The sequence below is a fragment of the Triticum dicoccoides genome, chromosome 1B, assembly GCF_002162155.2.
Source record: "Triticum dicoccoides isolate Atlit2015 ecotype Zavitan chromosome 1B, WEW_v2.0, whole genome shotgun sequence".
NCBI classification, from domain to species: domain Eukaryota; kingdom Viridiplantae; phylum Streptophyta; class Magnoliopsida; order Poales; family Poaceae; genus Triticum; species Triticum dicoccoides.
This window is the reverse complement of record NC_041381.1, coordinates 93,315,758-93,328,949: the sequence shown is the minus strand read 5'-3', so window position 1 is coordinate 93,328,949 and position 13,192 is coordinate 93,315,758. Positions and strand designations below refer to the sequence as shown.

Genomic DNA, 13,192 nt, shown 5'->3' with positions numbered 1-13,192 from the left:
CCCCTTCCTCCAAGGAAGGGGTGCGGCCAAGAGGGGGGGAGGAGTCCATCCTCCCCAAGGCACCTCGGAGGTGCCTTCCCCTCTTTGGACTCTCCCCTCTCCAAGTCTTCTAGGCGCATGGGCCTCTTGGGGCTGGTGCCCTTGGCCCATATGGGCCAAGGCGCACCCCCTACAGCCCATGTGCCCCCCCGGGGCAGGTGGACCCCCCCGGTGGACCCCCAGACCCCTTTCGGCACTCCCGGTACAATACCGATAAAGTGCGAAACTTTTCCGGTGACCAAAATAAGACTTCCTATATATAAATCTTTACCTCCGGACCATTCCGGAACTCCTCGTGACGTCCGGTATCTCATCCGGGACTCCGAACAACATTCGGTTTGCTGCATACTCATATTCATACAACCCTAGCGTCACCGAACCTTAAGTGTGTAGACCCTACGGGTTCGGGAGACACGTAGTCATGACCGAGACGGCTCTCGGGCAATAACCAACAGCGGGATCTGGATACCCATGTTGGCTCCCACATGCTCCTCGTGAAGGAAATATGCCCTAGAGGCAATAATAAAGTTATTATTTATTTCCTTATATCATGATAAATGTTTATTATTCATGCTAGAATTGTATTAACCGGAAACATAATACATGTGAGAATACATAGACAAACAGAGTGTCACTAGTATGCCTCTACTTGACTAGCTTGTTAATCAAAGATGGTTATGTTTCCTAACCATGAACAATGAGTTGTTATTTGATTAACGAGGTCACATCATTAGTTGAATGATCTGATTGACATGACCCATTCCATTAGCTTAGCACCTGATCGTTTAGTATGTTGCTATTGCTTTCTTCATGACTTATACATGTTCCTATGACTATGAGATTATGCAACTCCCGTTTACCGGAGGAACACTTTGGGTGCTACCAAACGTCACAACGTAACTGGGTGATTATAAAGGAGCATTACAGGTGTCTCCAAAGGTAGATGTTGGGTTGGCGTATTTCGAGATTAGGATTTGTCACTCCGATTATCGGAGAGGTATCTCTGGGCCCTCTCGGTAATACACATCACATAAGCCTTGCAAGCATTACAACTAATATGTTAGTTGTGAGATGATGTATTACGGAACGAGTAAAGAGACTTGCCGGTAACGAGATTGAACTAGGTATTGGATACCGACGATCAAATCTCGGGCAAGTAACATACCGATGACAAAGGGAACAACGTATGTCGTTATGCGGTCTGACCGATAAAGATCTTCGTAGAATATGTAGGAGCCAATATGGGCATCCAGGTCCCGCTATTGGTTATTGACCGGAGACGTGTCTCGGTCATGTCTACATTGTTCTCGAACCCGTAGGGTCCGCACGCTTAAGGTTTCGATGACAGTTATATTATGAGTTTATGAGTTTTGATGTACCGAAGGAGTTCGGAGTCCCGGATGAGATCGGGGACATGACGAGGAGTCTCGAAATGGTCGAGACGTAAAGATCGATATATTGGACGACTATATTCGGAGTTCGGAAAGGTTCCGAGTGATTCGGGTATTTTCGGGAGTACCGGGGAGTTACGGGAATACGGGAAAGAGTATTGGGCCTTGATGGGCTTTAGTGGGAAGAGGAGAAAAAGGCTGCGCCCCCTTCCCCTCTAGTCCGAATTGGACTAGAGAAAAGGGGGCCGGCCACCTCTCCTTCTCCTCCTATTCCTTCTCCCTTCCTCCCCTCTTGGTGGACTCCTACTAGGACTTGGAGTCCTAGTAGGACTCCCCACCCTGGCCGCACCTCTGCCTTGGCCGGCCTCCTCCTCCTCCATCCTTTATATACTGAGGCAAGGGGCACCCCATGAACACACAAGTTGACACAAGTTGATCCACGTGATCGATTCCTTAGCCGTGTGCGGTGCCCCCTGCCACCATATTCCTCGATAATACTGTAGCGGAGTTTAGGCGAAGCCCTCCTGCTGTAGTTCATCAAGATCGTCACCATGCCGTCGTGCTGACGAAACTCTTCCCCGACACTTTGCTGGATCGGAGTCCGGGGATCGTCATCGAGCTGAACGTGTGCTCGAACTCGGAGGTGCCGTAGTTTCGGTGCTTGATCGGTTGGATCGTGAAGACGTACGACTACTTCCTCTACGTCGTGTCATTGCTTCCGCAGTCGGTCTGCGTTGGGTACGTAGACAACACTCTCCTCTCGTTGCTATGCATCACATGATCCTGTGTGCGCGTAGGAAATTTTTTGAAATTACTACGAAACCCAACAGTGGCATCCGAGCCTAGGTTAATGATGTTGATGTTATATGCACGAATAGAACACAAGTGAGTTGTGGACGATACAAGTCATACTGCCTACCAGCATGTCATATTTTGGTTCAGCGGTATTGTTGGACGAGACGACCCAGACCAACCTTACGCGTACGCTTACGCGAGACCGGTTCCCTCGACGTGCTTTGCACAGAGATGGCTTGCGGGCGACTGCCTCTCCAACTTTAGTTGAACCAAGTATGGCTACGCCCGGTCCTTGCGAAGGTTAAAACGGAGTCTATTTGACAAACTATCGTTGTGGTTTTGATGCGTAGGTGAGATTGGTTCTTACTTAAGCCCGTAGCAGCCACGTAAAACATGCAACAACAAAGTAGAGGACGTCTAACTTGTTTTTGCAGGGCATGTTGTGATGTGATATGGTCAAGGCATGATGCTGAATTTTATTGTATGAGATGATCATGTTTTGTAACCGAGTTATCGGCAACTGGCAGGAGCCATATGGTTGTCGCTTTATTGTATGCAATGCAATCGCGATGTAATGCTTTACTTTATTACTAAACGGTAGTGATAGTCGTGGAAGCATAAGATTAGCGAAACGACAACGATACTACGATGGAGATCAAGGTGTCGCGCCGGTGACGATGGTGATCATGACGATGCTTTGGAGATGGAGATCACAAGCACAAGATGATGATGGCCATATCATATCACTTATATTGATTGCATGTGATGTTTATCTTTTTATGCATCTTATCTTGCTTTGATTGACGGTAGCATTATAAGATGATCTCTCACTAAATTATCAAGAAGTGTTCTCCCTGAGTATGCACCGTTGCAAAAGTTCTTCGTGCTGAGACACCACGTGATGATCGGGTGTGATAGGCTCTACGTTCAAATACAACGGGTGCAAAACAGTTGCACACGCAGAATACTCAGGTTAAACTTGACGAGCCTAGCATATGCAGATATGGCCTCGGAACACGGAGACCGAAAGGTCGAGCGTGAATCATATAGTAGATATGATCAACATAATGATGTTCACCGATGAAACTACTCCATCTCACGTGATGATCGGTTATGGTTTAGTTGATTTGGATCACGTGATCACTTAGAGGATTAGAGGGATGTCTATCTAAGTGGGAGTTCTTAAGTAATATGATTAAATTGAACTTAAATTTATCATGAACTTAGTCATGGTAGTATTTTGCAAATCATGTTGTAGATCAATAGCTCGCGTTGTTGCTTCCCTGTGTTTATTTTGATATGTTCCTAGAGAAAATTGTGTTGAAAAATGATAGTAGCAATGTTGCGGATTTGATCCGTGATCTGAGGTTAAATCCTCATTGCTGCACAGAAGAATTATGTCCTTAATGCACCGCTAGGTGACAGACCTATTGCAGGAGCAGATGCAGAAGTTATGAACGTCTGGATAGCTTAATATGATGACTACTTGATAGTTTAGTGCACCATGCTTAAACGGCTTAGAATCGGGACTTCAAAGACGTTTTGAACGTCATGGACCATATGAGATGTTCCAGGAATTGAAGTTAATATTTCAAGCAAATACCCGAGTTGAGAGATATGAAGTCTCCAACAAGTTCTATAGCTAAAAGATGGAGGAGAATCGCTCAACTAGTGAGCATGTGCTCAGATTGTCTGGGTACTTCAATCGTTTGAATCAAGTGGGAGTTAATCTTCCAGATAAGATAGTGATTGACAGAATTCTCTAGTCACCATCACCAAGTTAGTAGAACTTCGTGATGAACTATAGTATGCAAGGGATGACGAAAATGATTCCCGAGCTCTTCGTGATGTTGAAATTAACGAAGGTAGAAATCAAGAAAGAGCATCAAGTGTTGATGGTTGACAAGATCACTAGTTTCAAGAAAAGGGCAAAGGGAAAGGAAGGGAACTTCAAGTGGAAAGACAAGCAAGTTGTCACTCCCACGAAGAAGCCCAAAGCTGAACCAAAGCCTGAAACTGAGTGCTTACACTGCAAAGGAAATGGTCACTGGAAGCGGAACTACCCTAAATATTTGGTGGATAAGAAGGATGGCAAAGTGAAAAAGGGTATATTTGATATACAGGTGTTTGATGTGTGCTTTACTAGTGTTTATAGCAACCCCTCGGTATTTGGTACTGGTTCAGTTGCTAAGAGTAGTAACTCGAAACGGGAGTTGCAGAATAAACAGAAACTAGTTAAGGGTGAAGTGATGATGTATGTTGAAAGTAGTTTCAAGATTGATATGATCATCATCGCACACTCCCTATTCTTTCGGGATTTGTGTTGAACCTAAATAAATGTTATTTGGTGTTTGCGTTGAGCATGAATATGATTTGATCATGTTTATTGCAATACGGTTATTCATTTAAGTAAGAGAATAAACTGTTGTTCTATTTACATGAATAAAACCTTATATGGTTACACACCCAATGAAAATGGTTCATTGGATCTCGATCGTAGTGATACACATATTCATAATATTGATGCCAAAAGATGCAAAGTTAATGATAGTGCAACTTATTTGTGGCACTGCCGTTTGGGTCATATCGGTGTAAAGCGCATGAAGAAACTCCATAAAGATGGATTTTCGGAATCACTTGGTTATGAATCATTTGATGCTTGCGAACCGTGCCTTTTGGGCAAGATGACTAAAACTCCGTTCTTCGGAACAATGGAACGAGTTACTGACTTGTTGGAAATAATACATACCGATGTATGCGATCCAATGAGTGCTGTTGCTCGTGGCAAGCATCGTTGTTTTCTGACCTTCACAAGATGATTTGAGCAGATATGGGTATATCTACTTGATGAAACATAAGTCTGAAATAGTTGAAAGGTTCAAAGAATTTCAGAGTGAAGTGGAAAAATCATCGTAACAAGAAAATAAAGTTTCTGCGATCTGATCGCGGAGATAAATATTTGAGTTACGAGTTTGGTCTTCAATTAAAACAATGTGGAATAGTTTCACAGCTCACGCCACCTGGAACACCACATCGTTATGGTGTGCCCGAACGTCGTAACCGCACTTTATTTGATATGGTGCGATCTATGATATCTCTTTACCACTATCGTTTTGGGGTTATGCATCAGAGACAGCTGCATTCACGTTTTAAAATAGGGCACCATCTAAATCCGTTGAAACGACACTGTATGAACTATGGTTTAGCAGTAAACCTAACCTGTTGTTTCTTAAAGTTTGGGGCTGCGATGCTTATGTGAAAAAGGTATCATCCTGATAAGCTCGAACCCAAATCGGAGAAGTGCGTCTTCATACCCAAAGGAAATTGTTGGGTACACCTTCTATCACAGATCCGAAGGCAAGACATTCGTTGCTAAAATGGATCCTTTCCAGAGAAGGAGTTTCTCTCGAAAGAAGTGAGTGGGAGGAGAGTAGAACTTGATGAGGTAATTATACCTTCTCCCTTATTGGAAAGTAGTTCATCACAGAAATCAGTTCCAGTGATTCCTACACCAATAAGTGAGGAAGTTAATGATGATGATCATCAAACTTCAGATCAAGTTACTACCAAACCTCGTAGGTCTTCCAGAGTAAGATCCGCACCAGAATGGTATGGTAATCATGTTCTGGAAGTCATGTTACTAGACCATGATGAACCTACGAACTATGAGGAAGCAATGATGAGCCCAGATTCCGCGAAATGGTTTGAGGCCATGAAATCTGAGATATGATCCATGTATGAGAACAAAGTTTGGACTTTGGTTGACTTGCCCGATGATCAGCAAGCAATTGAGAATAAATGGATCTTCAAGAGGAAGACGAACGCTGATAGTAGTGTTACTATCTACAAAGCTAGAATTGTCGCAAAAAGGTTTTCGACAAGTTCAAGGTGTTGACTACGATGAGATTTTCTCACTCGTATCTATGCTTAAGTCTGTCCGAATCATGTTAGCAATTGCCGCATTTTATGAAATCTGGCAAATGGATAAACAAAACTGCATTCCTTAATGGATTTATTAAAGAAGAGTTGTATATGATGCAACCAGAAGGTTTTGTCAATCCTAAAGGTACTAACAAAATGTGCAAGCTCCAGCGATCCATCTATGGACTGGTGCAAGCCTCTCGGAGTTGGAATATACGCTTTGATGAGTTGATCAAAGCATATGGTTTTATACAGACTTTTTGAGAAGCCTGTATTTACAATAAAGTGAGTGGGAGCACTACAGCCTTTCTGATTAGTATATGTGAGTGACATATTGTTGATCAGAAATGATGTAGAATTTTTCTGCAAAGCATAAAGGAGTGTTTTAAAGGAGTTCTTTAAAAGGAAAAGACCTCAGTAAAAGCTACTTACATATTAAGCATCAAGATCTATTGAGATAGATCAAGACGCTTGATAAGATTTTCAATGAGTACATACCTTGGCAAGATTTTGAAATAGTTCAAAATGGAACAGTCAAAGAAAGAGTTCTTGCCTGTGTTGCAAAGGTATGAAATTGAGTAAGACTCAAATCCCGACCACAGCAGAAAATAGAAAGAGAATGAAAAGTCATTCCCTATGCCTCAGTCATAGGTTCTATAAAGTATGCTATGCTATGTACCAGACCTATTATATACCTTGCTCTGTATTTGGCAAGGGAGTACAATAGTGATCTAGGAGTAGATCACTGGACATTGGTCAAGAATATCCTTAGTAAGGACTAAGGAGATGTTTCTCGATTATGGAGGTGATAAAAGAGTTTGTTGTAAAAGTTACATCAGTGCAAACTTTTACACTGATCCAGATGACTCTAAGTCTCAATCTGGATACATATTGAAAGTGGGAGCAATTAGCTAGAGTAGCTCCGCACAGAGCATTGTAGCATAGGATATTTGCAAAATACATACGGCTCTGAATATGACAGATCCGTTGACTAAGCTTCTCTCACGAGCAAAACATGATCACACCTTAGTACTCTTTGGGTGTTAATCACATAGCGATGTGAACTAGATTACTGAATCTAGTAAACCCTTTGGGTGTTGGTCACATGGTGATGTGAACTATTGCTGTTAAAATCACATGGCGATGTGAACTAGATTATTGACTCTAGTGCAAGTGGGAGACTGAAGGAAATATGCCCTAGAGGCAATAATAAAGTTATTATTTATTTCCTTATATCATGATAAATGTTTATTATTCATGCTAGAATTGTATTAACCGGAAACATAATACATGTGAGAATACATAGACAAACAGAGTGTCACTAGTATGCCTCTACTTGACTAGCTCGTTAATCAAAGATGGTTATGTTTCCTAACCATGAACAATGAGTTGTTATTTGATTAACGAGGTCACATCATTAGTTGAATGATCTGATTGACATGACCCATTCCATTAGCTTAGCACCTGATCGTTTAGTATGTTGCTATTGCTTTCTTCATGACTTATACATGTTCCTATGACTATGAGATTATGCAACTCCCGTTTACCGGAGGAACACTTTGGGTGCTACCAAACGTCACAACGTAACTGGGTGATTATAAAGGAGCATTACAGGTGTCTCCAAAGGTAGATGTTGGGTTGGCGTATTTCGAGATTAGGATTTGTCACTCCGATTATCGGAGAGGTATCTCTGGGCCCTCTCGGTAATACACATCACATAAGCCTTGCAAGCATTACAACTAATATGTTAGTTGTGAGATGATGTATTACGGAACGAGTAAAGAGACTTGCCGGTAACGAGATTGAACTAGGTATTGGATACCGACGATCAAATCTCGGGCAAGTAACATACCGATGACAAAGGGAACAACGTATGTCGTTATGCGGTCTGACCGATAAAGATCTTCGTAGAATATGTAGGAGCCAATATGGGCATCCAGGTCCCGCTATTGGTTATTGACCGGAGACGTGTCTCGGTCATGTCTACATTGTTCTCGAACCCGTAGGGTCCGCACGCTTAAGGTTTCGATGACAGTTATATTATGAGTTTATGAGTTTTGATGTACCGAAGGAGTTCGGAGTCCCGGATGAGATCGGGGACATGACGAGGAGTCTCGAAATGGTCGAGACGTAAAGATCGATATATTGGACGACTATATTCGGAGTTCGGAAAGGTTCCGAGTGATTCGGGTATTTTCGGGAGTACCGGGGAGTTACGGGAATACGGGAAAGAGTATTGGGCCTTGATGGGCTTTAGTGGGAAGAGGAGAAAAAGGCTGCGCCCCCCTTCCCCTCTAGTCCGAATTGGACTAGAGAAAAGGGGGCCGGCCACCTCTCCTTCTCCTCCTATTCCTTCTCCCTTCCTCCCCTCTTGGTGGACTCCTACTAGGACTTGGAGTCCTAGTAGGACTCCCCACCCTGGCCGCACCTCTGCCTTGGCCGGCCTCCTCCTCCTCCATCCTTTATATACTGAGGCAAGGGGCACCCCATGAACACACAAGTTGACACAAGTTGATCCACGTGATCGATTCCTTAGCCGTGTGCGGTGCCCCCTGCCACCATATTCCTCGATAATACTGTAGCGGAGTTTAGGCGAAGCCCTGCTGCTGTAGTTCATCAAGATCGTCACCATGCCGTCGTGCTGACGAAACTCTTCCCCGACACTTTGCTGGATCGGAGTCCGGGGATCGTCATCGAGCTGAACGTGTGCTCGAACTCGGAGGTGCCGTAGTTTCGGTGCTTGATCGGTTGGATCGTGAAGACGTACGACTACTTCCTCTACGTCGTGTCATTGCTTCCGCAGTCGGTCTGCGTTGGATACGTAGACAACACTCTCCTCTCGTTGCTATGCATCACATGATCCTGTGTGCGCGTAGGAAAATTTTTGAAATTACTACGAAACCCAACACCTCGATGATGTCATCGGATGAACCGCGATGTCGAGGATTCGATCAAACCCCGTATACAATTCCCTTTGTCAATCGGTACGTTACATGCCCGAGACTCGATCGTCGGTATCCCAATACCTCGTTCAGTCTCGTTACCGGCAAGTCACTTTACTCGTACCGTAATGCATGATCCCGTGACTAACCACTTAGCCACTTTGAGCTCATTATGATGATGCATTACCGAGTGGGCCCAGAGATACCTCTCCGTCATACGGAGTGACAAATCCCAGTCTCGATCCGTGTCAATCCAACAGACACTTTCGGAGATACCTGTAGTGCACCTTTATAATCACCCAGTTACATTGTGACGTTTGGTACACCCAAAGCACTCTTACGGTATCCGGGAGTTACACGATCTCATGGTCGAAGGAAGAGATACTTGACACTGAAAAAGCTCTAGCAAAACGAACTACACGATCTTGTGCTATGCTTAAGATTGGGTCTTGTCCATCACATCATTCTCCTAATGATGTGATCCCGTTGTCAATGACATCTAATGTCCATAGTCAGGAAACTATGACTATCTGTTGACCAACGAGCTAGTCAACTAGAGGCTCACTAGGGACATGTTATGGTCTATGTATTCACACGTGTATTACGATTTCCGGATAATACAATTATAGCATGAATAAAAGACAATTATCATGAACAAGGAAATATAATAATAATGCTTTTATTATTGCCTCTAGGGCATATTTCCAACAGTATGCTTGTATGAGTAGAATGCAGAGTTTATAAATGAACTAAAATCTGAGAACAGGAAGTGGTAGGTTTAATTTCAGTTAGAAAATTAGGTGTACTGCAGTATCATATATTCAGGTAATCCCTTGCATTTTTTTGCCATGTTCAGGCTTTATACATCGTTTGTATATGCATAAAGTACGCCACATAAACTGGAGTTTGTAGTGTCAGGAGTAAGAGGGGTGCAACTAAGTAGTAGCATGTTAGAGGATAAGAACAACTGTTTAGTTCAACTCCAAAGAGGTCAGATGAAATGAATTTTTGATATATATGAACTCTAGAGTATAAGATGCATCTTTCTACTCTTCCTGAGATCACGGTTATCATAACTGGAAGTTTGTTTGTGGGAAGTTTTATCTCTTCCCTACAGTCAAAGCTCATGTGCAATTTGGAAAAAAATGCAAATATGCTATCGCTGCATTTGACAATTCCTTTTAGGTGAAAAAACCTGGCCTTGTTTTGTTCCTTTTTGTTCTCTGTTTATTACCGTTTATTGCTCAGTTTGATTGTTCCCAAAGTAGTCTTTAACAATTAATCATTTGCAGGTCTCTAACCAATAGCGGCTTACGTTTCCTGGTCATTTTTCTTTTGGAAATGAAAGTTGTTGCTTCCTAGGTGAGCTGAGGTGATAACTCCCTTCCGGCGCTGGGCCTACGTGTTCAATGCTGCCCTCAGCATCCCCTTCTTCCATTGGCTCATCGGCCCGTCAGAGTTCAGAGATCTAATACTCCGCACTGCCTCCCGTCCATTTTCAAATATATATATTTATATAAGGTTTATCATCACCCCATGGATCATGTGTTGTTGATTGACCAGGTTATTGAGGTGGAGGTCAACAGGGTGAGGCAGAGAAGTGGAGTGCTCATAAAGAAACGAAGGTATGTATGAATATGATGGATGCTTCCATTGCCAACTAATGAAATGCATGTCTCATGCTCACGCAGCTGCTGCTTGGACTCGCCGCTGCCGCCGCCTCCAGTCGCTTCCGCCTAGGCATCCCGTCACTAGCAAGGTAATTTTGTTCCGGTCCCAGCTGTCCTCCTATCCTCCGTGCTTGATTGCTACAGGTTCTTGTTGTGTGTGTGTGCTTGCTGACTTAGTGTTGTGGGTGTCCGGGCACCCATTGTATTTTTTTACTGGCTTGCCGTTGCGTGCATGATTATTGTGGCTGGCTTGGTGGTAGCATCATACATACTTGGTCGTAGCGCTCGCTTGCTAGCTACAAGTTCTTGTTGTGTGTTTGGTTACTACTGGCTTAGTTATGTGTATGTGTCTGGGCACCTGTTATGTTTTTTTGCTGGCTTGCTGCTCGTGCATGATTGTTGTGACTGGGCTCTGGTTGTTCGGTGTTGGGCTGTTGATGGCATGCGACCTGCTTCAAGAAAAGGAAAGAAAGCAAGCATTTGTTTATAGAACAAATATATTGAAAAAAATCCATGGAAAGCGTGCATATTTAGCAAGGAAAAGGAGTCTAGAGAGCCTTAGATTCTTGTTATGTGCTAATTTGCAAAATTTCTGCAGCTATATATTTGCTCAATCCAAAAGACATATTGTACTCAACCTTCAGTATAATGCATTTCTAATTGTTCATAACTCCTAAAATTTTTGTTATGATTTTGCAAGATTTCGAAATTATTGTATTTCAAAATTGCTATACTGATTCCTTGATGCTTCTCTCTTTGCTTTTTTTCTTTCCTACAAGAAGATGCCGAGTCATGTAATATGTTCAAAGAGCCACGTTTTTGAACATACACGATGTGTACATCTCTTTGTGGACAACAAGCCATGTTTCTTTAATTATTAAAGGGCATTAAATTTGTTACCTTATATCTTTGTCAACAACAAACCAACTAAACCATGATTCTTTTTTCAATGTGAACATGGATTCAGCGGGTCTCTGCCATTTGGCGCAACGGGTCCATGAGGAAAAGGCGGTCTATTTCTAGCTTATTTGAAAAGCGCCAACAGTGTGTGCCACATGTAAACAGTCCATGTTGAAAGAATAGAAGCAGAAGTGTGGAGATAATGTAATTGGTCAGTCAGGAAATTCAGTCTCAATGAGCTCAACTAATGACATGTGTGGGTTGAGCGTGAGGTCATTTCCAAAGTAACGGAAGTATTTTACTTTCCTTTTCATGTCAGTGGTCGATGGTACTTACATGTTGTATCAGGTTATCAAAGGACTGCAATCATATACATTTTATAAACAAATAAAACACTTTTATGAAGCATGTAGTAGACAAATAGTGCTACTGATAAATGGATTTTTATCTCAGAGCACAAATGGTGTTTAGTGGGTCTATGTCATTTTGCGCAATGGGAGATTACTCAAAAATACACATATGTTCAACATAGCATGATCTTCAATGAGATTCTATACTACAAAATTAAAATCTATAGGTACATCTCATTGTATACAACAAACCTCCATTATTTCTTTATTAAAGAGGATTGATTTTATTCGCAAAAAGAAGGGTTAAATTTGTTACCTTATGTGCTTGTCCACAACTAAAATAACTAAAGTAAGGTTTTTTCAATGTGAACATGAATTCAATGGTTCTTTGTGTCATTTGGCGCAATAGAAATAACTACAAGGATTTATTTGCATACGTATACATCCATATGTTTTAGGAGAGAATTACAACACATGATCTACGATGCCTAAAAAATATACGAGAAAAGTAAAAATTGCCACATAAAGAGGAGAAATGCAAGATTCGGATAAATGAGAACTAAATCCATGCATGCAGAGAAATCCGAAATCGAAGGAAAGGAGAAATTTCACCAGTTGAGTACGCCTCTCTGGGAATGCTTATCTTGCCCAACCGAGGAACCGAGGAGGAAAAGGGGATAAACAAGCTCGATGGATTCAGTCACTGTCGCTTCATATTCTACTACCGACAGGCCACACATAGCTTTGTTCGTGGACTGGGCTAGGTAGCATATGGGCATTTCAAATACCTATGCCTCCATATGCACAACACAAAGAGGGTTTTTTTCATGCACGTGAAAAATAAAAGTTTGGTACAAACACCGCTAAAAAAAATACATCCTTAACTGGCTATACATTGTATACAAATATGTTTTTTAATCAGATTTCTCATCGTGATAATCATATTTTCAACTAATAAAAAGCTTCCTTAGCTGGTCTATACATGTCATACACTTTTTTTTCAAACTCGAATTACACAACATGCTAAACATGTTTTCAATATAGCATGGTTTAACACATATAAACATGTTTAAAAAATAGCATGATTTAGTTGAAGGTTCTTGCAGCATGAAACTATTTTCATCGACGCAATGGGAGATTACTCAAAAATACACATATGTTCTACATAGCATGATCTTCAATGA

At 42.1% G+C, this 13,192-nt stretch overlaps 1 long non-coding RNA gene across 1 annotated transcript in view; it reads left to right on the top strand.

Moving 5' to 3' along the window:
• Positions 1-11,971, top strand: part of LOC119321301 — a 14,746-nt gene extending 2,775 nt beyond the window's left edge. The window contains exons 3-4 of the long non-coding RNA XR_005155131.1: positions 10,381-10,847; positions 11,726-11,971. This is a non-coding gene — a long non-coding RNA (uncharacterized LOC119321301). The remainder of the gene's footprint in view (positions 1-10,380; positions 10,848-11,725) is intronic.
• Positions 11,972-13,192: the final 1,221 nt, after the last annotated feature.